The 25,649-nt window shown below is 42.7% G+C and overlaps 1 protein-coding gene and 1 long non-coding RNA gene across 11 annotated transcripts in view; one reads left to right on the top strand and one right to left on the bottom strand.

Annotated features, from left to right (window-relative positions):
* The window catches only part of CD44 (CD44 molecule (Indian blood group)), a 92,001-nt gene that overhangs the window by 9,702 nt on the left and 56,650 nt on the right, over nucleotides 1–25,649 (top strand). The gene's annotated exons all lie outside the window — the stretch shown is intronic.
* On the bottom strand, nucleotides 5,018–25,117 carry LOC115893573. Its single transcript, XR_004053604.1, has 3 exons — nucleotides 25,008–25,117; nucleotides 22,057–22,129; nucleotides 5,018–5,681 (listed from the first exon to the last, which is right to left on the bottom strand). It is a non-coding gene; the product is annotated as an uncharacterized LOC115893573 (long non-coding RNA).

Raw genomic sequence — 25,649 nt, 5'->3', positions numbered from 1 at the left:
CGTTTCTAGACTTGGCTAGCAAAGCCATCTCTGTTACTTATTTTTCATGATTTTTATAGGTTCTGTCTAATTCTTTTTCTTCATTTTTTTTTCTTTCTGGTTTATACAAATCTTCTTTCATTTTTCTCCATTGCTGCTTGTAGCAATCCTCAACCCCCTTCCCCCCTTGAAATTTCTGTTCTCTGCACTCTCTTCAGTCTAAAGAGTTCTTTCTCGAGGTTTGAAATGTAACACAAGGCAGGGAAAGTTTACAGCTCACTGTATTTTGTCCAGTAGAACGGGGATCTGGATTTCCTATAGGTCTGACTGCCTCTTTGTCTACACCTTTACTTCCAAATCTAGCCTTGTGTATAAAAAGACCCCAAACCTTAAAGTCATGTTCTCAACAATCCTCAGAGAAAAATTGTTGGCTTTTTGGTCACTATGCCAGAGGAATAAAAGGGCAGTTGTTTCTTTCAGTCAATGGTTTGAAAACCCCCCAGACTAAAAATCACCTCCATATAATCAGATGCTTGGTGTGGTATAATGAGAATGAGGAGGTCTGGCTTTGAGGAGAGTCATTTAGAAGGTATAAAGACAATGGAACAAGACAGGAGGACCCACACACCAGTTAATTCCCCTCTTGCCACTTAACAGCAGCATGAGCTTGGGCAGTTGCACTTGTTAAGTGTCTGGAATAATACTTAGCACATAATGTCTAAAGCTAAATGTTTATTTCACAGAAGGTACCCCAAGAATAGAAATGATTATTATATCTTAACTTCTCTTTATTACTGATTCACTATGTGCTGCTAAGCAAAGTATTTCACCCCTATTTACCTCTATTTTTCCACATGTAAAATGAGACGGTTGGATTCTAGTTGATCTGTGAAGTCCTTTCCAGACTCGTGTTCTATAAATTCGTCACTCTGTGGGCTTACTAACACCTAAGCCCCATAAAAGCTAATGGAAAGAATAACATAAAACCACCATAATGCAGTGTCAAAAAAAAATTGATGCCTGATTTGTATTAAATGTCAAAAGTGAATTATTAATCCATGCCAGAAATAAACATATGGACCCAATTACGCTTGAACTCCAATCGGCAAGAGTGACTCGTAGGGAGAAAGTGCTTTGCCCATAGTACTTCATAGAATCCTCTAGACCATGTGGAAGGTGAGCAGATGAAGCAGCTCTGGCCAGAGAATTTAGCAACATGTCCCAGTCACACAACTGAAACTGCAGGAAGTCAGTCCTGGGATTACCTGCAGGATCTGAACACTGTACTCTTTATGTTGTACTTTAAAAAACATTGCTTCACATGGCCAGAAAAACCAACCTCCGAAGGAGAGAAAAATTTTTCCCTTCACTCTCAGAGCTTCATGAGCACCTTGGACTTGCCAGTTTTCCACAAGCAACCCTTGCAACTTGTTGGTACAAAATTAATCACAATATTCAGACAAAGCAGTACTTACAGGGTGAGCACTAGTATCCTATGGCAAGTAGGGTAGCCTGAGAATCTAGGGGAAAAAAAGCAAGACAAAACAAAATATTATATATAATCTTCTCCCAAATCAAGGCACTGAGCAAGGCAGGCCTGTGAGATGGTGAATTTCTGCTTCTTCTGAGAGTCCTCCAGACCCCCAGTAAAAATTTCTTTTCATCATAAAACCAGAGAAATTCTTTATCAGGAAAAAGAAAGAAAAAATGGAAATCATAGAGATTGCACGACTTAGGAGTTTGTCAAAGTGTGTCAGAGGCTATAATATAAGGCTAGTTTCTGGCATTCTATCAGTCACTGAATGTCCTTGGTCAGATTATAGCTCCTACTTGTGCTCACTTTATATCCATCTGGAATCTACTGACCATTAGTTGAAATAAAATCCCAGATGTGCTCAGATCTCACATCCTGTGCAATGCCCTCGGTTATTGCAGATACAGTTCTGTCATCTGTCTCTCCAGCTAATCATACAGGCACAGTATTCTAGAAGTGAGAACCCACTCGTAGGCAGGAGAGGTTCTCCCTCTTAGTCACAGGGTGACTGTGGGCAAGGTCCTTCCCTTGTTGGTTGCCTCTGTCTCTCCAGTTATAAGATGGTGACAAACTGACCAATTTAAAATTTCCTTAAAATGTATTGGCACTGTGGACAGAAATGAGGAAAGCGGAAGACCTAGTTTCTGTCCTCAGGGAGCTTACCGTTTGGTGGAAGTAAAGTTAAACAGGTGAAAGAATTATGCAAGAGAGCATAACCAAGTGTCAGAAGATCAGGAAAAACAGACGTCTCGATTGTATGTGAAGGCTTCAAGGAATTTGAGGATGAGTTGAATGTGGAAAAGAAGATGGACAGAGAGAGGGGAGAAGAGAGAAACCCAGGGAAGGGCAAAACATGAGCCAGGAGTTTAAAGTGGGGAGTAAGAATGGCTTGACTGGGGCCGGGGGAGGGATCAGCATGCTTGGATAAGAGAATTCATGTTAAGAACAGTGAGAGACGAGGTTAGACAGATTCCAGGCAATCAAGTAACAGTGGCACTGTCCACTGGCAGAAGATCCAATTTTTCTGCCCCAGAAACTCAGAAGTTCTCATGAATCACCCTCTCAGACAGTGCTAGACAGAGTTCAGAAGCAGGCCAGCTCCAACAGTGAGAAAGAACTTTGGCAACTTTGCCTGGGTTAGAGAGTGGCAATTTAAGTGAATCCCAACACGACCTACTGTGGCAATAACAAATAGATTTTAGCTCAAGGAACATTTCCCATTGACTGCCTAGAGGCCTCCTAAAATGCTGTGCTAAGAAGTCAAACCTTGGCTCAGGTATACAGAGTGCTGTGATCCATTAGTGATGTCTGCTATGGGCACAGTATGAAGGATTTGACCCCCATGCATCACATGGACATCACCGTAGAAGAACAGCAGGCTTTCTTTGTTAATGTTTCTGAGAGTTGTGTGTATAGTCCTCTGGGAGTTTAGCCATTCTAGAATCTGGCCAGCTAGCCATGCTATAGACTCTATCTCCTTCCAGAACAGTACAAAAGCAGTCTATTGCCCAGAGGGCAGAGTTTAGTCACTTGAGCCTTTTGTTAGGATTCATTCCCATTCTGTCTTCCCATTTACCCACTTGAAGTTAGATGCTGGGATCCAGATAGCTCCTGTGTTTGAACAAGGGCCAGACTTCCTGGCAAAGGGTCCCTTCTCCCCATCAGTTTCTTCAGCTGCAAACTGAGAAGACAAAAGTGATGCCTCACTCGTGGTGGCGACAGGAGGAATAACTAGCTAATGCGAGGAAAGCCTTTGAAGATGAAAGGGTGGTATGTGCACGTTAATTACAACGTTTATCAGCCCTGGAGCCTCTGCATTCTCAGCTGTCACTGGAAGCTCTTCTGTGCCTCCCAAATGCAAACAGCGGCCGCATTCCACGAACTGACCTCACTGAGTCCTGCTTAGAGCATCCAAGTCAAGAAGGCTGGATTTTGAGCTCAGCCTGGCCAGCTAGCTCACTCTGGGCCACTCAAGTTTCCTACTACTCATCCCCAAGGGAAAAAGTAGGCTAGCTACCTGGGCAGGTAAGATAAGATAGAACCAAGGTATAAACAAAAGGCTCCATCAAAAGTCTACCAGAAATAGCCCCCGGGTAAGATTAGGACACTCTGCTCTAATTCCCACCCTGTGAAAGCCTAGTTGTTTGACCTTGGGCTATTGGCTTTATCTGTCTAATGGTTCAATATACTGTGTGAACCATTTGGGGATAATAATCCCTCTGCCTGCCCTAGACCTCTCCACCTTTGCCTGCTGGTGTGAAAGTGTTTTGTGCTAGTAGGCAGAAGCACGTGATACAAAACTACAAGGTCCTATTATTACCTAGGATAGCTTTCGCCTCTATCTATGTCTCCTGTTGCTGGTTGACCCCAATCATTGAAACTGTATTCTTTGGAATGCTCAGCAGTCTCCTCCAAGCTGCCATCCCCTCCTTATCTAGGTGGGCCCAGTATTGGCTCAGGGTTCTTAGTTGTGCCATTTCCTAAGGCTTGCAAATTCATTCAGCCTACCAGGGTGGTTCTCAGTGTCCTTGCTGGGATAACTCAATAAAGGGCTAGAGGTGGGAATGGGATAATCATCAGATGCTTTGCTAAGGCTGATGGGACAGCTTAGAAGGTACAAGCTGAACTGAGCCCATGCAGCAGCACCAAAATATGGGTTCCAAGAGGAAGAAAAGGAGAAAGAGAGAAAGGACCCTATACGGGAAGTTATCATGGGCTGATGACAAAAAAGCCAAAGATGAGGGCATGTCAGAATGGGAAAGGGTGTCAGGAATTTTGTAGCCCACTTGTTTGATTGGAAAGATAAGGAAGCCTCAAGGGCTGCAAGTGACTTTCCCAAGGTCACAAAACTGGTGAGTGGCAAAACCTTGGTCTTCTGACTTGTCCAGTTTCCTTTTCATTTTATCCTTTGAGATGCTAAAAGAGAGGACACTAACTAAACAAGCAGACAATGATCTGATCAGGACAATAAGACTTGGAATGCAAAACGAGAAGATAAAAGTGCAATGGATTTTTTAGTGGCACAATGGGAAATGGAGTAGGTGTTTACACTGCCCTGGGGCCCTCACTGGGCTTGGAACTGGTTCCTTGTGCACTGTCTTGTGCATCCATATTTGGTATATTTTTGATCCTTTTTGACTTAATGAGCATTTGGAAACCATAAGGCCCAGAGCAACCTGACCTTTGCCTTGCCCAGACTCTCTGAGCAATTTTGTGAGTTGAGTCAATAATCAATGGTTTTCAAATTATTCAATTGTTCACTCAATGCACATTAGTTGAACACCAATATCTGTGCTCTGCTAGGCACTGGGTATACCACTGTAGACAACAGAGGCATAGTCTCTTCTCTCCTGGAACTTACAGTCTATCTGGAAGACAGACAGTAAACAAGTAATGATACTTTTGTTTAATTACACTTGTGGTAAGTGCTATGAAGGAGAAACACTGGATCTTGTGAGAGCATAATAGAGAGATATCATCTGATTTAAAGCACCAGGGAAAGCCTCCCAAGACCTGTTAGATATATAGCAGTAACTATGTCTCCAGGATTCCCACAATTCCTTGAGGAACCCCCTTGCCGGACTTCGCAGAGCTGCACCAACCCTCTCACTGTCTCACCACTGGGTCTTCTGAGTAAGAGAGCAAGAAAAAAAAATTTTACTCCTCAAAATTCTGAAAGCAAGTGGTTTATCATGTCTGCCCTGTAATAGACAGAGGTGAGAAAATAATGGGAACCTCTAATCTGACTCAGGATTTTAGAAGCATACATTTGAGGAGAAGGGAAACAAAAATTTTGGAGAAGCAAAAAGTGCCATATGGTATAGATGTTATTTTAAGTTACTGGGAAAAATTCATAATTTACTTAGGGATCTTGAGTATCAAGCATTGGTTTAGAGTCAAATCTTATCCATTTCATTGGAAGTTCCTTGATCTTGTGGCTGAAGCTTGGGCCTAGGGTTTTACTAGTGTGTATGTAGGGGATGGTTTACAGGGTGTCTTCCAAGGTCATTCAGGTGCCTCTTTTGGGGTCATGCGGGAGGAATAGAACAAATTCTGGGATATGGATGTACAACCATTTGGCTCCTAGGGCCTCACTCCTTTAGCTCCTTGTTGGTGACTTCTTGGAGATGACAAGAGTAGACTCTTTCAGAGCAGTGAGATAGTTGTGCTGACAAAACAAAAACAAAAACACCATTTAAGATGCCTTCAGATGCAAGCACATGTAATAACATAAATATTTAAAAATTAGTAGAGTATAGGCACTAGCTAATTCAAATGCTTGGTTGTAAACAACTATGTCTTGTAAATAAGAATAGATCAAAGTTTATTCTCCCAATGCCGATGATAATATCTTTCTCACTCACTTTTACTCAAATTGGCTTTATTGGGCAGGAGACACAGGGATGGAGTTATAGCTATCATGACTGAACTTAAGCTACAACCCATCTATGCATCAAACCATCATGTGTCTCATGTGTGATTGTTATCTGTTGTGTGCCCCTATCCGTACACACCAGCTGAATATTTCCGTAAGTAACAGAACAATCAACCCTCATAAAATGTTACCTCCCAGGGCAAGAAGTCTGGGATGATTCCGGAAAGTCAATCAAGACTCAGGTTTATTTTTTGCAACTTTCAATTCTGCCACTCCCAGTGTCTTCCCGCAATTTAGCACCCCTCAAGTTCCTAAACTAAATTCTACAGTTCCAGGCATCCCATGAAAAAAAAAAAATCAATATTTAGCAGCAGAAGAAAGAGTGCATATTAACAAACATCTCTTCTTAAATTGGAGGAACGGCTTTTCAGGAAGTCCGTAATTGACTTCTCCTTATTTCTCATTGGATGAATGGGGTCACATGCCCACACCTAACCAATCACTGGCAAGGAGAGCTTGGACCGGGGATTAGAGGTCTCACCTCTCCTGAAGCACAAGTTCAGGGTTTCTGAATAAAACTGCACTTCAGGTAGAAAAATTTTTTTTCATTGGTAACAGTGTGGACTGCAAAGAGTGAGGGAGTCCATCTACCTTCTGGAGTTGTGGTTTGAGACTCCATTTGGGCTAAGAAAAGAAGGCAAAGCTAAGTTTTTTGTTTCTATGCCACACCCTCAACCTTTTTCAGAGAAGACATGCCTCATGGGTAGAGCTTACATGGGGGACACACTGCAGTTTGAGGCTTAGATGGTCTGTGGCTTATACTCAATGATAATACCTATAATTTTATCCTTTCCTCTTTTCTACAAAAGAGAATCATATCAGGGAATAATCTTAAATCTGTTATAATTTACAAGAAATAGCCAGTCTTTTGCACACTTGAGTACCTTATTATTAGAAACTCATTACTTGCAACCCATCTCAGCACTGTTGGAGCTACACCATGTGTGAGGACCACTGCTCTAGAGTGAGCCATTAAAAAAGAATTACTACGACCTTGAGTGAGCATCTCTTTCTCTAAATTATGAGATGATGACCCTCAAAGGAAATGCCCGTCTTCCCTTTTCTAGTGCACTCTTAGCATGTATTAATGTGTGTGAAGTGTTTTCAGTTCCATTATCTAAAGCAGCCCTCATATTAACGTCGTGGTTGGCATTATTGTACTCCTGTATGGGATGAAAGTTTAATGACTTCTGCAAGGTTATGAAAGGTCAAGGTCACAGCTAATTGGTGCAAATGCAGGATTTGAATCCTAGTTTCTACCCCAGAGCTGATGTCCATGTCACCATGGACATCATTTTCTCCCATTATACCTGATTTACTTTCAAGGGGTCTGGAATTGACTATTGGATTTTGTATTAAAAATTGCTCCTTCATAGGCAGGAAAAGTCCTTCCTAATAGTTTGAGTCCAAAGCTTAAGGGTCTAGCATCTCAACCTTTTAATAAACCCAGAAATGAACAGGAGGGCTTTCTGAGACAGTCCCCTGCCTCCACAGATTTAGCTCATAAATCCAACATCATGGGAGAAGTCTTCAGGATTTTGTTTACCTTTCCTTTTGTATCACCTAATATAGTTAAAGCATTTGTGATGGCTGCATCCAGAGATGTTTAAAGATGGACCTGAAGGATGTGATTGTGTCTTAGGCAGAAAGTGGGCTGGTTCTTTTCAGTATCTAATGATGAATGATCTAAAGGAAATGGATTCTAAACCATTTGATTCTAAACCAAAATGGTGTATGCTTTCTTTTGAGGGTGAATGTCCTGATCTTAAGCCTTGTTGAGCATTAGACTGGCCAGTTGGTTCCTAATCCATCCTTCAGTTCTCAGCTGCAATGACATTTCCTCAGAGAGACAGATCTCCTTTGGGGACAGCACAGTCCTTCTTAGAGGAAAGGCTTCCCTTTCCACTGAGCTTGGCTCCTACTACACCTCATGTGTGTGTTATGTTTACTGTGCTGTGTTGTCAATTTGTTTAATGTCTGTCAGTGGCTCATGCCTGTAATCCAGCACCTTGGGAGCCTGAGGCAAAAGACTTACTTTGACAGCAGAGGTTTGCAGCCAGCCTGGGCAATATAGTGAGACCCTGTCTCTACAAAAATATATTTTTAATTGGTTGTGCATGGTGGCACACACTTGTAGTCCCAGCTGCTGAGGAGGCTGAGGTGGGAGTAGTGCTTGGGCCCAAGAGTTTGAGGTTACAGTGAGCTAGGATTGTGCTACTGCACTCCAGCCTGGGTGACAGAGCCAGACCCTGTCTCTATTAAAATTAAAAAAATAAATAAATAACCTGTGTACTCTATTGGTCCATAACCTCTACCGAGACAGTGACTTTGTCTGCTTCATTCAATGCCTGGATCTTTCCTGGCTCCTAGCACAGTGCCCAGCACATGGAGACACTGAATTGGGATTCTCGTTTTTGAAGGCCCCATATCCACTTCAGTATTGGGGTGATTTTGGTGGGATTGTGGCTTACAATGGTGGATGCAGCCTGTGAGTTGCAAATTCAACTTCTTAAAAACCTTGTGTATCTATCAGCTATCTATCTATCTATCTATCTATCTATCTATCTATCTATCTATCTGTCTATCTATGTTCTATCTATGCTCCATCTATCATCTGTCATATATCTATCTCTATTAATTATCTCTATCTTTATGTCTATCATCTATCTGCCATATATCTATCTCTGTCTCTTAATTATCTCTATTTATATCTATCATCTATCTATATCTATCATCTTTTAACCTACCTGTTTCTATTGGAATAAGAGACAAGTGCTTGAAAAGCAGAGGAGAGTCAGTACACAGGCCACATCTTCTCTCACTCCCTCCTTCCTCCTCATGGCTGTGAGCCACCCCAGTCCCTGTACCCACTTATTTGGCTGGCATCATCTAAGAGATCATCTCTTCCACAGTTTCCTGCAAGATTATCACCCCAAGGGAAGCTGAACACATGCAACATTTGCCCAATCAGGATGAGTGTGAGGGATAAGGAGGAAACATTTTTCCTCTAGAGACAGGGCAGTTGGGGCAAGGGATGGGGAAGCAAGACATGGATACTCCAGGCTAGTTCTTGCTGGGGCTGAGGGGTCTGCTCAGTGTGGCTCCCCTCTGGGACATGTTTGGGGCGGCTCTCTCACCTCTGAAACAAGCCTCATCAGATCATCCCCAGGCTTCCTTCCGCATAGTTTCTGATGATATAGGAAAGGAGCCTGATTATCTATTTGAACTTCCTGTTCTTTGTACTATTTGGAAGGCTGAAGTCAACAGCCACTTTTATATTCTGCATTGTTTGCGTTGTCAAAAACTCTGGAAAACTCATCTGGTTTCTTCTCCAAAAGTAGCTTCCCAGAGCCCTGGGAGACATTCAGAAATAAGATCCTTTTCAAATAGTCCAGCAGGAACCAGGGTCTCTCAGAACCAGCTCTCCTATCTTCTTCCAAAGGCCGGAATTGAGAAGGCTTACTCCAGCCCACATAATTGAGTCTCTGGGCTGTCAAGGATGCATTAGGGGAATTTGCCTCTGGTGTGCTGGGTGCTCAGAAAACTGTGTGGGTTGCAGAGATAGAGCTAGGTTCCAGTTCTGCCGGTCACCAATTATGTGGCCTTAAGCAGTTTACTTAACGTTTCTGAGCCTCAATTTTCTCTTCTCTAAAATAGAGTTGTAATATAACCATGGCTTAGAGTTGTCTAAAGATTGATGCGATCACAGACTTGAAACCCTTGATAGAATGACTGGCATGGAGTAAGCATTCAACAGTTATAATTAAGATCATTGTGATGATTACACTTGGGGCCTCTCCATCCACCATTCTGCCCCAACTGTGTTCCTGCTGCACTTGAAAATGATTCCAGCTGCCTCTGGAAGATTTTCATCCCGTTTCTGGGCAAAACATTAGCCAATAAACTCTCACTGAATTTGGCAGGGCGGGCACACCAGCGAGCTGACACTATGTGCATACGGGCTTCCTGGAACAACTGTTGCTGAGCCAATGAAGCAACATGGAACGTTCCGGGAAGCAGGGTTATTGCTGTAGCTGGTGAAAGTGAACTGGGAAATGCACTCCAGGTCCTGTCTTTACTTGCACAATTACAGTCAATCTCCCAGGCTGCTTGTCTCGGCAGGATCAGCCTCTTCCTGCCTTCTGTCCTGGCAATGGCAGTGGGTGGTGGGGCTGGAGGAAGAAATGGTACTTTCCTCCCTCTCGAATGCAATTGTTACTTTACAGTGTTGTTCTCTGGCCTCAGAGAACAGAAGGGCCCTTTCTAGAGGCAGTTTATCGTGTAGCTTCCTTTTCACTTCGAGAAATTTGGAGTTTCCCAGAGCCCACTTCCTCCCCAGAAGCGCAAGCTTGGAATTTCTTGGTTGCTGATGAGGGGCCAGCTTCTGAGCGCATAAAGTGTGTCCATCGTTTTTAATCAATTCTCTCATCTCCAAAAATATCTTTAATTGCCTTTAGCTGCTTAGTTCTGCTCTCCTTTAAAGAAAGGAAGATCTGGCCACTCCCAGCCACACCTTAGAAGTGAGTAAGGCTTTTGCACCTTTTAATGGGAGTATTTACATATGTGTCGGTTTCTCATCTGCTTTTAATTTTGTGAGAGTGTGATTTTGGACTGTTGTTTGAGATGAGAGAGCAGATTATCAAAGTGAAAATGATTTTTGCATGGTGCAAACACATCATAAATTAGAACCTATGAGACCCCTTTGCAGCGGGTAAGACTGGGGCCAGTCATCCAAGGTTTCCTCTTCCTGTAGGAGAAGGGGAAAAAACGGACATTTATTAAGCATCTGGTATGATCCAGACTCTCTACTGGTGTTTTTTGTATATTTATTCTCTAACTCCCATCAGCTTCTCTTTGAGAGAGGCAGCAAATGACAACTGAATAAATGAATGGCTGAATTTCATCAGAGCCAGTTTACAGGCAGAGAAACTGAGGCTCATAAAGCGGACGTAACCTGCCAGAGATGTCTCAGCTCTTATGCCGTGGGGCTGGAATTCAATTCAGAGCTCCTTCTCCCTTTTAACACTACACTGCAAGTTTCCGTTCAGCTTCATGGGATTAATCCTGTTCTTCTGCCCCTAGAATGGAGACTTGAAAGTTCAAGACATCTCCTTTTCCTAAGAAATTGGATTTTTCTGGCTCCTTGAGAATTAAGGAGCTCAAAACAATTCAGAACTCTTGGGAGGCATCGTCAGGAAAGGAGGTGGTGGAAACTTCCCTCTCCCCACTCTCCCCCGGGGCAATGGGGCCCCCAAGACCACCAAAGATCAGGGCACCAGGTGGGGGATGCCTCTCGGCTCCCCATTCATTGTTCAACTGGGGCCACTCAGCAGCTCCTAAGGCATGGATTGTCTCAGAACTGAAGAATGGTTCAAATTGGCCCAAGATGCTGAAATTTATTGCAGGGAATATTGGGGCAGTGTGTAGCAATTTAGGAGCCTTCTCTCTGAGGGAATCGGTAACTGCTGCATTTCTGTTAATTGAAACCTTTCCCTCCAGTTTCGATGGGGCAGGTTCTCATATCTGTGTGCTGAAAGGCATTTGTTTGGTGTAATCTGAGAGCAGGATGCTGGCAACACTTTCTTTTGTGTTTTGCTAATTGTTTCTTTTTACTGGCCAGTCCACCCTGTCTGACGCATTCATTATACCATAACCACCTTGACACCAGAGTGAAATGCCATTTCTCTGCAGGCAGGAGGGAGTCACGCGGATTCCTTGAGTGTTTGTAGAGTAAGTGAGAAAGATATGTAGCCTTCTCCTAGAGGCAGAGGGCTGGGTTGACTAGGATCTAGAGATTTTCAAATCCAACTCCATCCTTGTCTGATAAAGTAAACGAGGGCTCGGAAGGTAAAGTGACTTCTCTAAGTACTCACAGCTTATCAGTGAGAAGCCTGATATTAAAACTCTGGGTCACTAGACCTTCAACCTAATGTTCTTCCCACTAAACCAAGTTAACGTTTATTGTGCACCATACTAAATGGCAGACACTGGGGACACAAAGATGAATAAGGCATGGTCCCAGTGGAATCCACTTTGGTTATATGGGTTAGGACACTTGAGGCAGGATCCTCCTTAGAATGGTGTTATATAAAGTCTCTCTCTGTCTCTCTCTCTCTTTCTCTCTCATCTATCTCCAATCTATCCTATCAGGAGAAAACCATATAATGTAGAGTAAGAGCCCATGTACTGGATAATTAGGCTTCTGGCTCCTAATTATCAGGAAGCCTGGAGGTCTTGAGTGGTTGTAACCAAGGATACTGAAAGTGGTTGACCAGTTAATGAAGAATTAAGTTAGAGTAAGAGGCACTTTACTTTTAAGCTGCCTTTTATACACTTTAATCTTTGAGATGATTGGCTAATATCTGTTAAGTACCAGGCTCTTTGCAGAGAGTCAGGTTCTTTGCTAAATGATTTAGGTATATTTCTTCATTTAATATTCAAAAAGCACCCCATAAGGAAGGCATTACTTTTACTTTACTGATGAAGAAACTGAGGCTTAAAGGTTAAGAAAACACAGCATGCATAACATCCCACAAGAGCTCAAGCCAGGACTTGGACCCAAGTCTTTCTTGGATCTTTCTGATCCAAGCCATATTTGGAGTGCGGTTACTACAATCTTACAATACAATGAGGGTAAATCCCTGCAATCACCAGTCACCAGCAACGTGAAATAATGGATGCACAGATGTCAGGAGGTCAGGAGAGCCTTGTAAGCATTCAGAGGGCTTGGGAGTGGACACATCACAGTTGCACTCTGCTGGGCCGCTCTGTAAATCTCTGGTTGGATCTTGCCTTGAATTTTTTCTGGTCAAGACTCAGAAGGGATGGATGTAGCTTCACTAACACCAATTCTACCCAGCTTGTGACCCAAATGGAACTCTTATCCCTTAAGCCAGGTCATTCAGTTGTTGTAGCCTTTGCCTTCCAAGTTTTCCTTGTCTACCCTACTGAATTTGAATTCTAAGGACATCTCCTTATGGACTGTGGAAGGCAAAGATGAATTCCAAATCTTATTTAATCTGTGTGTTTGGGGGGAGGGGGAGTGTATTTCCTTTTGCCAGGTATCTGAGCCTACAAAAAGGCCTGTAATAAATAAGTAAAATATGTCCATGAGTTCATAAAAGAGTGAGCCTTAGACATACAGACCACCTGTCAAAAGAGGCCTGTCATTCTCTATTATGATATCCTCTTTTATTTTCCGTGTAACACTATCAGTATCTGAAATTACCATATTCATGTATTAATCATTTACCTGAATACTATCTCCTCACTCTAGAGGTAAGCTCTTTGAGGGCACAGATTGTGTCTGACTCTCCAGCACCCAAGATTATATCTGGCTCGTATCATCCATATCATAGGGAGGTGCTGTGAATTGACACCTTGCACCATGCCTTATGGGAACTAATGGCGCTTTGAGAGGCACAGATTTCATAGAAAGAGGCCCAGTTGTTCCCACCCTGATCGTTCTAGAGTTGCTCTCCAATGTCTATGGTGAAAGAATGTGTTTTTGCGAGGTATGGTCTCATGTCATGTTTGAGGGTCATTTATTTAAGGGAAAACCAAGACCTTATTTTCTTTGACAACTGCACACAAGGGTCATTTGTAAAGTCCTTCATTTCCAAGCTTCTGGACCTTTGCATGGATCATGCTCCTTAAAAGAAGGAAGTTATATTTGGCCTGTTTCAACTGAGCATGGAATGGTAAAGATTTTGGTCCAAACCCTGTGGCTTGAGTTGGATTTAAAAGCTTGTCGGAAATGAGTTCTCTGGAGCTTGGCATTTGAGACTGGCATCTGTTTTTCCAGATGAGATTTCACAGATTGAAAGCTCAGCAAGAGGTGTGAATTACAAGCAATTAGTTCACAGGGCAGTTGGAACTGTAGTAATCCTGGAGATCTTTTGGCCCAGATTTTTAAAATATCCCCACAATCCAGCTTCTCCCTCTGTAGGGCTTCTGCTTGGAGAGGTTTATGTAACTCCCCAAAACATCTAAAGAGTGACTAGCAGTAGGGTTCTTGGACTGCGACGGAGACCCTGCTTGTTGTATGCATGCTCTTGTGTGCATAGACAGAAACAGACACACATGTGCACACACACACACAGACACATACACCCATGTTCGCTTTAGCATCTGATAGAAAAAGAGGAGCATGACGAAAGGGAGAGATTGAGTCATTAACATGTGACCTGGTGATTTCTGAGTCCTCTGACTTTGAAATCAGTGGAAACCTAGAGCTCCGCTTTGTCACTTGTAATGCTTTGTTGTTGCAAATAAATATTTTTGCAACTGCATCACTTCGTTGCTAATATATTTGAAGAAGGCAAGATAACCTAAAGGCATGAATCTTGTTCTGTCTTAATCCACCTATAGGTCAGTGTTGGTTGCAAGGTAAATTGTAAGTAAGGGCTATTGGCCACCAAGTGCCAGGGTTATGAATGATTTACCTTTTTATTTTTTTCTAAACTGAAACAAACTCATGGTTGTTCCTAGAAAAGCATGCACCCTCGCTTGCATTTGGATAAGCTTCTTTGAGTAACAGGGAAGAGGCCACTGGGATTACAAGGCACTTAGTGCCCATTGGAGTGTGACTGGCATTGTGCACCCTGTGAATTATAGTGGTGGTATGGGGAAAGGAGTCAAAAAGCATCAATCTATGGAGTATGCGAACCAGATGGCATCTGTCCTGGGAAGAACAGACGTCCCTCATAGAAGAGTTAGAGGACTATACCAGTCAGGCAGAAATCCAGTCCATTCATCAAGCTTTTCCTCTGGCTGTGGTCCCTACAGGGTCAGCCTTGTTTAGGCTCAGGCCTCCTAAATCCCAGTGCAAGACCAATTTCTCTATGAAATTCTCCCTGTCTCCTTTGGTCTCATAGCTACTTCCTGGGAGGAGAAAGTAGTAATCAGCTCCCACCCCCCAGCTAAATTTGCATGGTATTAGCAAATTCTAACCCAAGATGTTAAAACTATCTGAGAAGAGGCATGACTCTGCTTCTTGTCTGTACTCTCCTAAAGATGCAGCAAGGAGAGAGACATTTGCATGTGGCCCCCGAGAAAGAAGAGATTTGTCTGTCTCACCCCCTGCTGGTGCAAACTTGCACCTCTCTCAGCCTCAGTTTTATTATGTGTATAAAGTTTCAATGATCGGAATAGTACTTATCTCATGTGACTATTATGGAATGGAAACAAGATAGTTCATGTGAGGAACCGAGCACAGAGCCTGGCACACAGTAGGTGCTCTATTAGTATTAATATCACTGGAAAGCCCAGCTGGGGCTCAGCAGTAGAAGCTACCAGAGCCTTAGTGTTACAGCCACATCCTTTACCCCACCATTCACATGCATTTCATGCCCCAGCGTGAGAATCCACATATTCCAAGCAGAGAGGCACAGCTTTGGTAAACTGAGTCTTAGCTCACTCGTGTCAGAGACCAGGTGTTATCCTGGGGTTTGACTCCTGGCTCTTGCCACATTCATAGCAGGCTGCTGAGTGGATTGTACTCTGAGCTTCACTTGTTGCATCTGTGAAATGGGGGTGATTATTTGACTTCTCAAAGTATAGCATCTGTTAAGGCACAGAGACTACAATCTGACACAAAGTAGCAACTCCATACATTGCAGAATCTTTTCTTTATCACTTAAGGAGATGTTAAAAGAGGCAAGAGGAAAGAAAATCAAATTTGGAGATGCCCTGGGCTGTGTGTTGAAGTTGGGCTCTGTTGGAATTAGTGGTGGCCTTTTTCTTCTCTCCACTTGGATGGCTGCATCTTCGAGGACAAGTCTTACTGCAGTTTTTGATAGTATAAATCTGGCCAAGTCCACTACTTACCCAGCCCCAGTCTCCTTAGAGTAGGATTGGAAACTTGGACTTTGCTATCTCCTCTGCAGAGTGAACTAGGGACAATCTTTATGACAAATTTTAAGTTGCAAGATATTTGTATTCTTGTTACTGAGGGGAAAAATACAAAAATATAATACTAAGCCTGGCTGATGGATAGCATTTTTGCACAATGTATTTCATTTGGGCTGCACCTTTGAGCTGTGCTAATTGCTCTGAGCGTCTGTTTTTATGTCCATTGCATGGGGTGATTTACCCTCCTAGATTTCCAAATGCTTTGGAGCCTCTGGTTCATTGCAGGACTTACTAAGTGGTGGCCATCAGCATTTTGATTGGCCCCTGCCACAGTATTTTCCAGACTTTTCCATTGAGGCTCCTAGGGCTTTGTGGCAGGTGCCAGGACAATTGATGGGGTAGGGTGGGTGCTGGATGAGAATGAGCAGCTGGTAGGTTGAGTCTCTGGGTCTGCCCTTCCACCCTCACTCCAGTCCCCATTAGCTCAGCTCAATTTTTAACCACTTGAAATATTGTGGTTGTGCCCAAGACATCATGGCAGGGAGAGGAAGAAACGTCTGAAAACCATCAATCTTTTTTCTCTGTGTGCTGCCACTGGTCCCATGGGCCTGTTGACAACCCAAGTTGAAAAGGCAGCACCACTGGGGAATGGGGAAAATTAACAGAACTAGAAAATCTGAGTTGAGATCTGGGTTTACCAAACTCTCTGTAAGACTTTGAGTCTGTGAAACTTATGTCCATTAGTTTCCTCATCTTTTAAATGGGGGTCTGTAGTACCTACCCTCTGGGTCTCACAAGGCTGCTTTTGGATGTGAAAGTGCTTTATAATTGGTGATGGAAACTCCTACATGACAATAGCAAAGCCTGATGTACTTTAATCCATTCTGTTCTGCTGAGGGTGGAGCCCCAGTGTGTCTTAATTCATATGAGGTTTTTGAGAAGCTTTCTGAGATTTTAATACTGTCCCAGGTATGCACATCAACCCTCTCACTTTTATCCCCCAAGCTCCAAAAGTTTCATAACTTTTTATTTCATCTTGGGTGGTAGGAAGGCAAGATGTGCCTGAGGGAGCTACAGTGAGTTATTCAAGGTCACATCATTAGCTTATAATTAACAGAGTTTCAGCTAGAACCAGTGCATCCTACTCCCAGATGGGGGCCCCTGGCTCATCTCAACATGTCAGCAACCATTAATCACCCCTGAAATACACATATTACCTGTTAGTAACAGTTTTTCAGCCTACCTCAACTGTTGTGAGAGTCTTCCCTCAAACTAAAGCTAAGCAGTTCCACAAAATGCCAGCTGTAGACATTAGCAGAAACTGTCTACTGATTAGCTGATGTATCAGTCATTGTAACTACCCATAAAAATAAAACCCAATGACAAAACCAAGTGGACCAACCTTATTTTCTACTTGCAAGAGGAAAAACCCTATCTGGGCCCCAAGATGCTTTTTTTTTTTTTTTTTTTTTTTTTTATTTCATTTACCACATCCTGGGTTTGTGCTAGTCAATCTGCTAAATCAATAAGATCTGAAAAAGCAGAAAACAAAGATCGTGAGGCCAGAGGATTTCCTGATCACCATGGCAACACACAGGGGTGGGCATTGTGGTTTCTCTCCCCGAAGACGCACTCGTCGAAGACTACGTGGTGTTACAGAGTTCTAGTGCAGTGAAGCAACAGTTCTGGGACACATACTTTCTTTTGCCAGAAAGACTCTGTCGGATACAGGATCAGGAGTCAGGGGTTAAACAGTTCTCCATACTCTCACCTCCAAGTCCCCATCATCCCATCAGGAGGCAGGGACAGGACTGCTCTCCAAACTCTCAAAACAACCCAAGAGCTTTCTAGACTGTGCATTGGGTTGGTCATTTGGTGGCTTTGGCTGAAGGGCCAGGGTAACAGCTAAGAGAAGCCTGGAGATTCTTCTCCAATGCGACAGGACCCTGTTGGTTCAGCATTGGCTGCCGTGACAGGCTCCATGCTCCACAGAAAAAAGGCAGAGAAATCAGGAGGTCCAGCCAGGCACCAAGACGTTGGGGTGCCATGCCTTTCTAAGTGCCAAGTGATGAATAGCTCAGTTGAAAGCAACCCAGAGCACATTCTGGAGGAAATTCTCTGGGTATGATTGTGCATGACTGTTTTCTCTGCTCATTAAACCCTCATCTGCCTCCAGGACAATTCCGGGAGAGACTGAGTCACTCAAGACTCATGGTCTGCACTGGGCAGCCAAAGGCGATTCGGCCCCTAAGTGTGATTCTGGCCTCATTCAGAAGTGGATGTTAAACAATACACCCTTTCACAAGGAGCCCATCACATGGGCGTCAGGAGATGGGGGCAAGTGATGTGGGGGCAGAGGGAAGGCTGCTGGCCCTCTAGACTGGCAGGCCTGCGGGGCAGCAGAGGGCATAATAGCTAGAATGACTCCCAGATGAAAACTTCTGGGCTTTGAAGCCTTTGAACAAATGAAGAAGAAAATGACTTCTTCGTGTCCTATTAAGACAGTGAGTTGTGGCTTTTTTGAGAACAGCTTGCTCAGACCTCTTATGAAAGATAAATCAGTAGCAAGAGCACTGGTGTAGGAGTCAGGAATCTGCAATTATGAACCCCTGAGGTTTTTCTTTTTTTTTTTTTTTGACTTGCTGGAGGACCATGCTCAGCTATTCTTGATTTTACTTTCTCCTGTGTCACAAGAGAAATTGATTAGAAGCTTCCCATTGTGCCTCCCGGCTTTAAAAGTAGATAATCCAATTAGCAATAATGCTTTAAAACAACAAAACATTGTCCTTTTCCCTTCCTACTTCTGATCAGAACCAGCTCAGTAAGATTTATTAGTTGTGCAATCTGTTTTGGACATGAGCTCAGTAAATCAGAGGACAGAAATAGAATTCTGGCTTTTTAATGATAAACACTGTAAAAATAAAAAATTTGGAGAGTTTACCAGTGCTTCTGACTGCGCAAGTGGTTTGTGTGTGGCTGACTCCCAGGAGCTCAATCACTTTGGGTGCAGTCCACCCAAGGAGCCATGTTCCAGCTACATCAACCTGGAGCCTTAGCTTGGTCAGTCTAGATTTTTAGGTTTGACTGCAGACATCTCAAAATGTCACAAGGACAGCCTGTGTCCTTGGTGACCCAACCCTGGGCCAACCCTGAGTCCTGGAGTCCTCTCCTAAGAGCCCTGCCTAATTGTAGAGAGAGCATTCAGGCTGTAAAGGGCAGGGGGCCTGGGGGTTATGACTAGGTCTGGGCTTTCTAAATTCCCAAGGGTGTGAAGACCAACAGGTAGAATCAGAGAAAGCAGTCAACCCATTGTTGGGGAAAGCCAGTCAAGGTCAAGGCTTCAGAATCTCCTCTCTGGGGAGAGAATGAAAATTCCATTAGTGAAGTTTATTCCACTGAAGCCTAACCAGGCCTTGGTAAAGGCCCCTATCTTGTGGTCCAGAATCAAGGGACTTCTGATCTTAAAATAATATTCAATAAGCTCAAATTCTTCTCTCTAGGGCTCTTTTCTTGATAACCTCTCCACACTTTTTAAAAAGTCACATGAAGGGTAAGTGGGCCTCCTGTCATTTCAGTGTCTGACCTGTGCATAAGTTGGAATTTAACACTGGAAAATGATCAGCCAGATTGCCCAGTCTGAAACCCAGGTCCCCCAGTGACTCACACAAGTTACTTACATCTTCTCAATGAATCAGTTACCTCTTGTGTAAAATGGGGATAATAAAAATGCCTACCACATAGGATTGTTAGGAAAATTAAGTGAAATATTAGGTATAAAGTTCTGAATACCTTGAACCCAGACTAGGCACTCAGTGTGCGCTCACTGTGGTTATCATGGACCACGAGCTGCAGGAATTAGAACACCATTGAGTAGTAGGAACCGGCTTTATTCTCATCTTCATGATGAAGCAACTTCTCCTTACATATAGCTAATCTGGAACCAAAAATCTAATTCTGTCTCATCCCTCCTGAGGAGATGACAAATTGGGATCAGGCACACCTGGGTGGCTCAAGTTAGAAAACAAATTAACTCATTTTGCAGAATCTGGAGACGTCTGGTCTGGAGAACTGACAGTGCCCTCTCTTTGGGCATAGTACAATCGTAGGTTGTCTTTGGGTGGTCTTCATATGGAATGTACTGTGTTTGCCATGTTCCCTAGGAGATTTGGCCTCAGAAATGGCCCTGTGATGGTATGTGAACATACTGTTCTGTTACTGAGATGATGGCTTGCACATTCAGACAGATAAAACCAGTTACAAAACTAAAAGTTGGTCTCTGAAAGATCTGCTTTCAGGGAAAATAGCAACTGTTCACAGAAGCAGAGTTCTGGGTTAAAGACATTTTAAGTGTCCAATAAGGAATTCTCAGCAAACACCAGCTGGTGATTCTTCAGATATGATGTGGGAAAGGAACCTGATAGGTGATCTTTTTGCACTGTATAAGACTGAAGCCTGTCGGGGGTTGGGGGCAGAAAGAGAGCATTTATTAATTCATTATTTCATTCAAAATTTGCCTACCATGGGTGGCTGTACTGGGTACTGGGGATATAATTGTGAAGAAGGGAGACACCATTTCTGTTGTCACGAAGCCCACAGGGAAGTTCCAAAATTTCAGAATGCTGGAATTTCTGGTTACTGAAGAGACCTTGGAGATAATAATTTCTTGCAATTCTTTAACTGGTTGTGTCACAGACTTTAAGAACCAATGAAAACCAGAGATGTTGCCCCACCTAAACACACACAGACACACACACACACACACACACACACACACACACATCCATACACACAATCTTGCATATAATCTCACAGGTCCACGGACGTGTTGAAGATCAGCTCCTGGATCCCATATTGAAAATCCCTTGCAGCCCAGCTCCAACACTAGCTACTGCATGAACCAGCCCACTCACCTCTCAGGAAAGTTTGGGAAGACGTAGATAATGGCAACTTGGGTGAAAATTACACAGTGCTCTCTTCCCAGCACATGTTGTGATTTTCTACAACTTCAGAAATAACTGGGCTGGACCAAGAAGCTATTATTCCTCACAGGCCCTAAAATCTAGGCAAAGCTTTGAAATGTGCTGGGACAATTTTATTAGAGATCTATTTTCCTTGATCTGAGGCTTAGGGGACAGTATAGATGAGATTAATGGCATTTGGGGTCAGCGATGGTTTATCCAGGAGAGAATGCATAGTACCCGTAACCAGGAGCCTGGATAGTAGGCAAGATAGCACAGAGGTTAGAACCCTGACTCTCCTGTTTGGATGACATTGGGCAAAGGACTTCACCACTTTGTTCCTCAGTTTCCTCATCTCTAAAATGGGTTTAGCAATAGTGCCTACCTCATAGCATTTTTATGAGAATTAAATTAGCTGAAGGACATAAGGCACCTAATAAGTGTGCAATGCTCATTGGCTCTGATTATTAAGTGTCAAACACCATATCAAGTGTTTGACATACCTTATTTCATTTAATAGTCCCATAAACCCTGACAGATTAGCATTGTCATCCCATCAAGGAGGAGGTGGAGAGTCAGAGAGGTTAAGTAACTAACAACCTGTGTCACCTGAAGCGAGTGGCAGGGTCAGGAATTAAAGCAGGTTTGAGGAGGTCCTAACTGGGTTGAACTACCAACCTTCACAAAAGTTTGGCACTAGAGACTAGCTTTATAGGACAAAGAAACCTTCTTTCAGAGCTCCTTTTTCTCGCTTTCCTGACAGCTCCCTAGCAGACCTCTTCCCATGTGGGTGGGGAGATAAGGTTCCTAGACACTGAGACACTGGTCTCCATGACCCCTCTGTGCTGCCCACAGCCCTGTAGTAATGAGCATTCTAAAGGCCTGGTGGCATTTCTCCCATGGGAAGTCTCCTCTCTGAATCCAAAAGTGGCATCAAACAGTCAGTGTTTTCTGTTGAGCCCATTTATCGCTCAGAGGGAGCCATTTGGGACACTTTATTCATTACATGATACAGGAGATTTATGGGAGACCAGAGGGCTCAACGGAAAACATTCTTGATTTATTTCCAGCCGGAAAGGCTTGTTTGAGAGATGCAATCAGCCTTTTAGTATTAGCCTCTTGAGTCAAAGTGGATCCTGAATCACAGAGGTCTCTGTTTCTCAGGAGAGACACACGGACATCTGAGGAGTCTTGCCTCTCTATAGTGGTTTACAGCATGGCTAGCACCATTGCCAGAGACACTGGCGCTCTGTCAAGCAATGTTCTGTGGTCCATGGCTATTCACATCTTAACCTTACCTTAACTCTACTTCATTGTGAATTTGGGCATGGTTCTTTATTTCTTCCCCTCTCTGTGTATTAGTTTCTCCATCTGAAAAATGAGGATATTAATATTACCCACCTCATAGGGATGTTTTAAGGATAAAATAAGTAAATAATTCTAAAGTGCCTAAAAGAGAGCCTGGTATATACATAATGAATGCACAATAAATATTAGCCACTGCTCTTGCTGTTGACATTATTAATATCCTGCAGGGTAATAATTTGGGTTTGCATTAGTATCAAGGAAACCTGTTGAAATGTCTTCATAAATTATCAGGGTATGAATGACACACAGCCTTGAAAATGTTGGCTCCTTTTAAGTCAAGAGGGACCTAGAGGAGAAGGATTGTGAACACTCACAGGATAGTTGACCAGAAATGAAGTATTTGACACCATTCTTGCAACTCCTAAGTGGCTAAATAGCATCAGGGTTAGGAGTTGCACTTTCTCATGAGATCAAGATCAATGTAAGCTGTGGAATTTTTACTTTGCATAGCATTTCTTCATCCAATCAGTAGCCCTTTGCAAATACCTACAATGTTTCAGGACCTGCTTAAGCCTTCACATCTAGGAAGGCTAAAGGGTGAGTTTATCCGTTTCATCCTGTCTTGGCTCATCACATGCACATACAACCACACACTCACTTGCATACACACATATGAGTATAAGGAGAATTCAAAATGTTCATGGAAAAATGAGATTAAAAGAGAAAAGTTTAAAGATGTAAACTTTTCTTCTCACCATAAGTGCCATCACGTTCAAGATACTGTTATAAGCTATGATAGCAGCCATTTAGTCCATCCTTTAAGAACTGAGGGTCCTGGGAATTTAATCATGTCAATGCAGTCTTTCTTACATTGTTAACTAAAGAAAAATGGGTGCCCTTTAAAGATTTTTAAAGATTAAGTAACAAAAAAAGTCAGAAGGATTCAAATTTGGACTGTAAAGTGGATGCCTAACGGCTTCTCCTTAGGAATTCTCAAAAAATTGCCTTTGTTTGATGAGAGTAATGAGCAGAAGCATTGTCATGGTGGAGGAAGACTCTCTAGTAAAGCTTTTTCATACATTTTTTTCTTCAAAAGCTTTGGCTACCTTTCTGAAACCACTCTCATAATTAGCAGATGTTATCATTCTTTGACCTTCCAGAAAGTTAACAAACAAAATGCCTTGAGCATCTCAGACAACCGCTGTCATGACCTTGGCTCTGGACTGGTCCACCTGCTTTGACTGGTACACTTTTGCTTTGACTGGACCACTTCCACCTCTTGGTAGCTATTCCTTTGATTGTGCTTTGTCTTCAGGATCACACTCGTAAGGCCATGTTTCATCTCCTGTTACAGTTCTCAAAGAAATGCTACAGGATCTTGATCCCACTTGTTTAAAATTTCCATTGAAAGCTCAGCTCTTGGCTGCAGCTGCTGATCTGGGCGCAATGGTTTTGGCAACCACTGAGTGGAAAGTTTGCTCAACTTTAAATTTTCAGTCAGATTTGTGTAAGCTGAACCAGTTGAGATGCCTATTATGTTGGCCATTGTTTCTGCTGTTAATCATTGGTCCTCTTCATTTAAGTCACAAATAAGATTAATTTTGTTCTCCCAAATTGATGTGGATGGCATATCACTGCAGGCTTCATCTTCAGCAACATCTTGTCCCTTCTTCAAACAAGTTATCTGTTTGTAAGCTGCTGATTTCTTTGGGGCATTGTCCTGATGAACTTTTCATAAAGCATCAGTGATTTTTCCATTCTTCCACCTAAGCTTCACCAAAAATTTTGGTGTGTGTGTTCTTGCTTCAATTTTAACAGAATTCGTGTTGCTCTGAGAGAGCATCTTTTCAGATATGTCTTATCCTTGTTAATGCCTCAAATTAGTTCCCATTCAGACATATCAAGTTAATGAGAGTTTATTTTGGTACAAAAAAATTGAAATCTATGTATAATTTTTTTCATAACACGTATTTTTCATGAACTTTTGGAAGACCCGTCATATAGACACACTCACACAATGCATGCATATATTGTCAATGAAGTTATGTTGGCTTCTGAAACTCAAGGGATTTTACTGAAACTCATGAAACTCAAGGGATTTTACTGAAAAGTCTCAGCCTTAATTGGTTCCTCTTACATTTGCATATTCTGTCTGCCGGGTGGCAAGGTAGAATTGACTGTAACAAGAAAGAAACTAACATTTAGCTCCAATTATTGTCCATGCCTCAGAGTTGATTTTTAACCTGAGAGTGACAGCAGCCACCTGGGCCAGGGGCAGACAGGTAGTTTGCCTTTCCTGGAATCAGAGGCTCCCCTATTAGCCTTATCTTCAAGAAGCTGATAGGAATGCTTTGTTTTCCTTTTGTGTGTTGGACAAGGAGAGGTACCGGAAGGTCTGTCATGCAGATTGACAGTTTCCCTTTGTAAGACTGGCCAACTGAGGCCAAAATTGAAAATGTCAGTAAAAACAAATAGTATTGCAAAAGGGCCTTATGCATTTCCTTCTCTATCCTTTCATTGCCCCATCAGCCAAGTGTTGCATGAGTGACTTAAGAGAACACCACTAGGCTTGAAAAAGAGTGAACTGCAAAAACACATTTTCTCCATTTCACCTAGTTAGTATTTTCCCCCCACGTGCCAATGACGCAAACAAAAGAAAATAAAAATAATAGACATTGGCTTATGTCTTTTCAAGTTCCATTTCTTGTTTCTTCTTTTACTATTTTCAGAATCAAGGAAGATAATACAGAATTTTAACAATTTTCTTATCTCATTTTGCTTGTGTTAGACATTGTTTCCTAGTGGTTGAGACCTGCTTCCGGCTCAGGAAAGAGAAAGCAGTGGTTGCCCATACAATTCAATAATAATGACTCTATCTTTGTCATTATTTAACGATTGTTTAGGTGTGCCCATAAATAATACATACATACATAAAACTCACCTTTCAGCGTTCTGGTGAAGATGATGCAACACAGAATCTCAAAGGTACTGGGTACCCAGGGACACTGCAGTAATAGGTCCCTTCTCCCATTGCTGTCAGCTCAGAAATACAGAACAGAGCAACTGGGATTCAGGAAGGAGACTACAGGCTCTAGATAGAAGTACTCACTCACTTCCTTGGGCAACTCACTTCCCTGAGCCTCAACTTTCTTGTTGGTAAATAAGTGGAATCTTCCTACCCACCTCTAGACCTGTGTAAGAAAGGGATGGAGCTGGTTAATGCCAGTTCTGTCTGATTCCAGACTGGGTTCTTAACAACAAGGAGTGGTGCCTGGCCAGGCACCTGGGTCATTGTCCCAAGATGATGTCAACATGTCTCCTTAGAGAAGGACTGTCATTGAGGCCTAAGGAAGTGTTCAGAAGGAATCAAGCTTCACCAGGAGAGTTTCAATGTCTTAACCCTTTGCATGCAGTTTCCTCAAGTATAAACTGGGGATCATATAGTCCCAGGAGTTTTCAATTACAGCCTTTGAAGTCTTTTGAGATTGTTACACAGGATCAAGTAGAATAGGATGATTTCTAGCTCTCTATTGGAATTTCAGATTAATGTCTACAAAATTCACTAAAGTCCTTGTATTGAATG

Source organism: Rhinopithecus roxellana, chromosome 15 (assembly GCF_007565055.1).
Source record: "Rhinopithecus roxellana isolate Shanxi Qingling chromosome 15, ASM756505v1, whole genome shotgun sequence".
NCBI classification, from domain to species: Eukaryota; Metazoa; Chordata; class Mammalia; order Primates; family Cercopithecidae; genus Rhinopithecus; species Rhinopithecus roxellana.
Note: the sequence above shows the minus strand (reverse complement) of the source record. Positions and strands in the feature narration are given on the sequence as shown.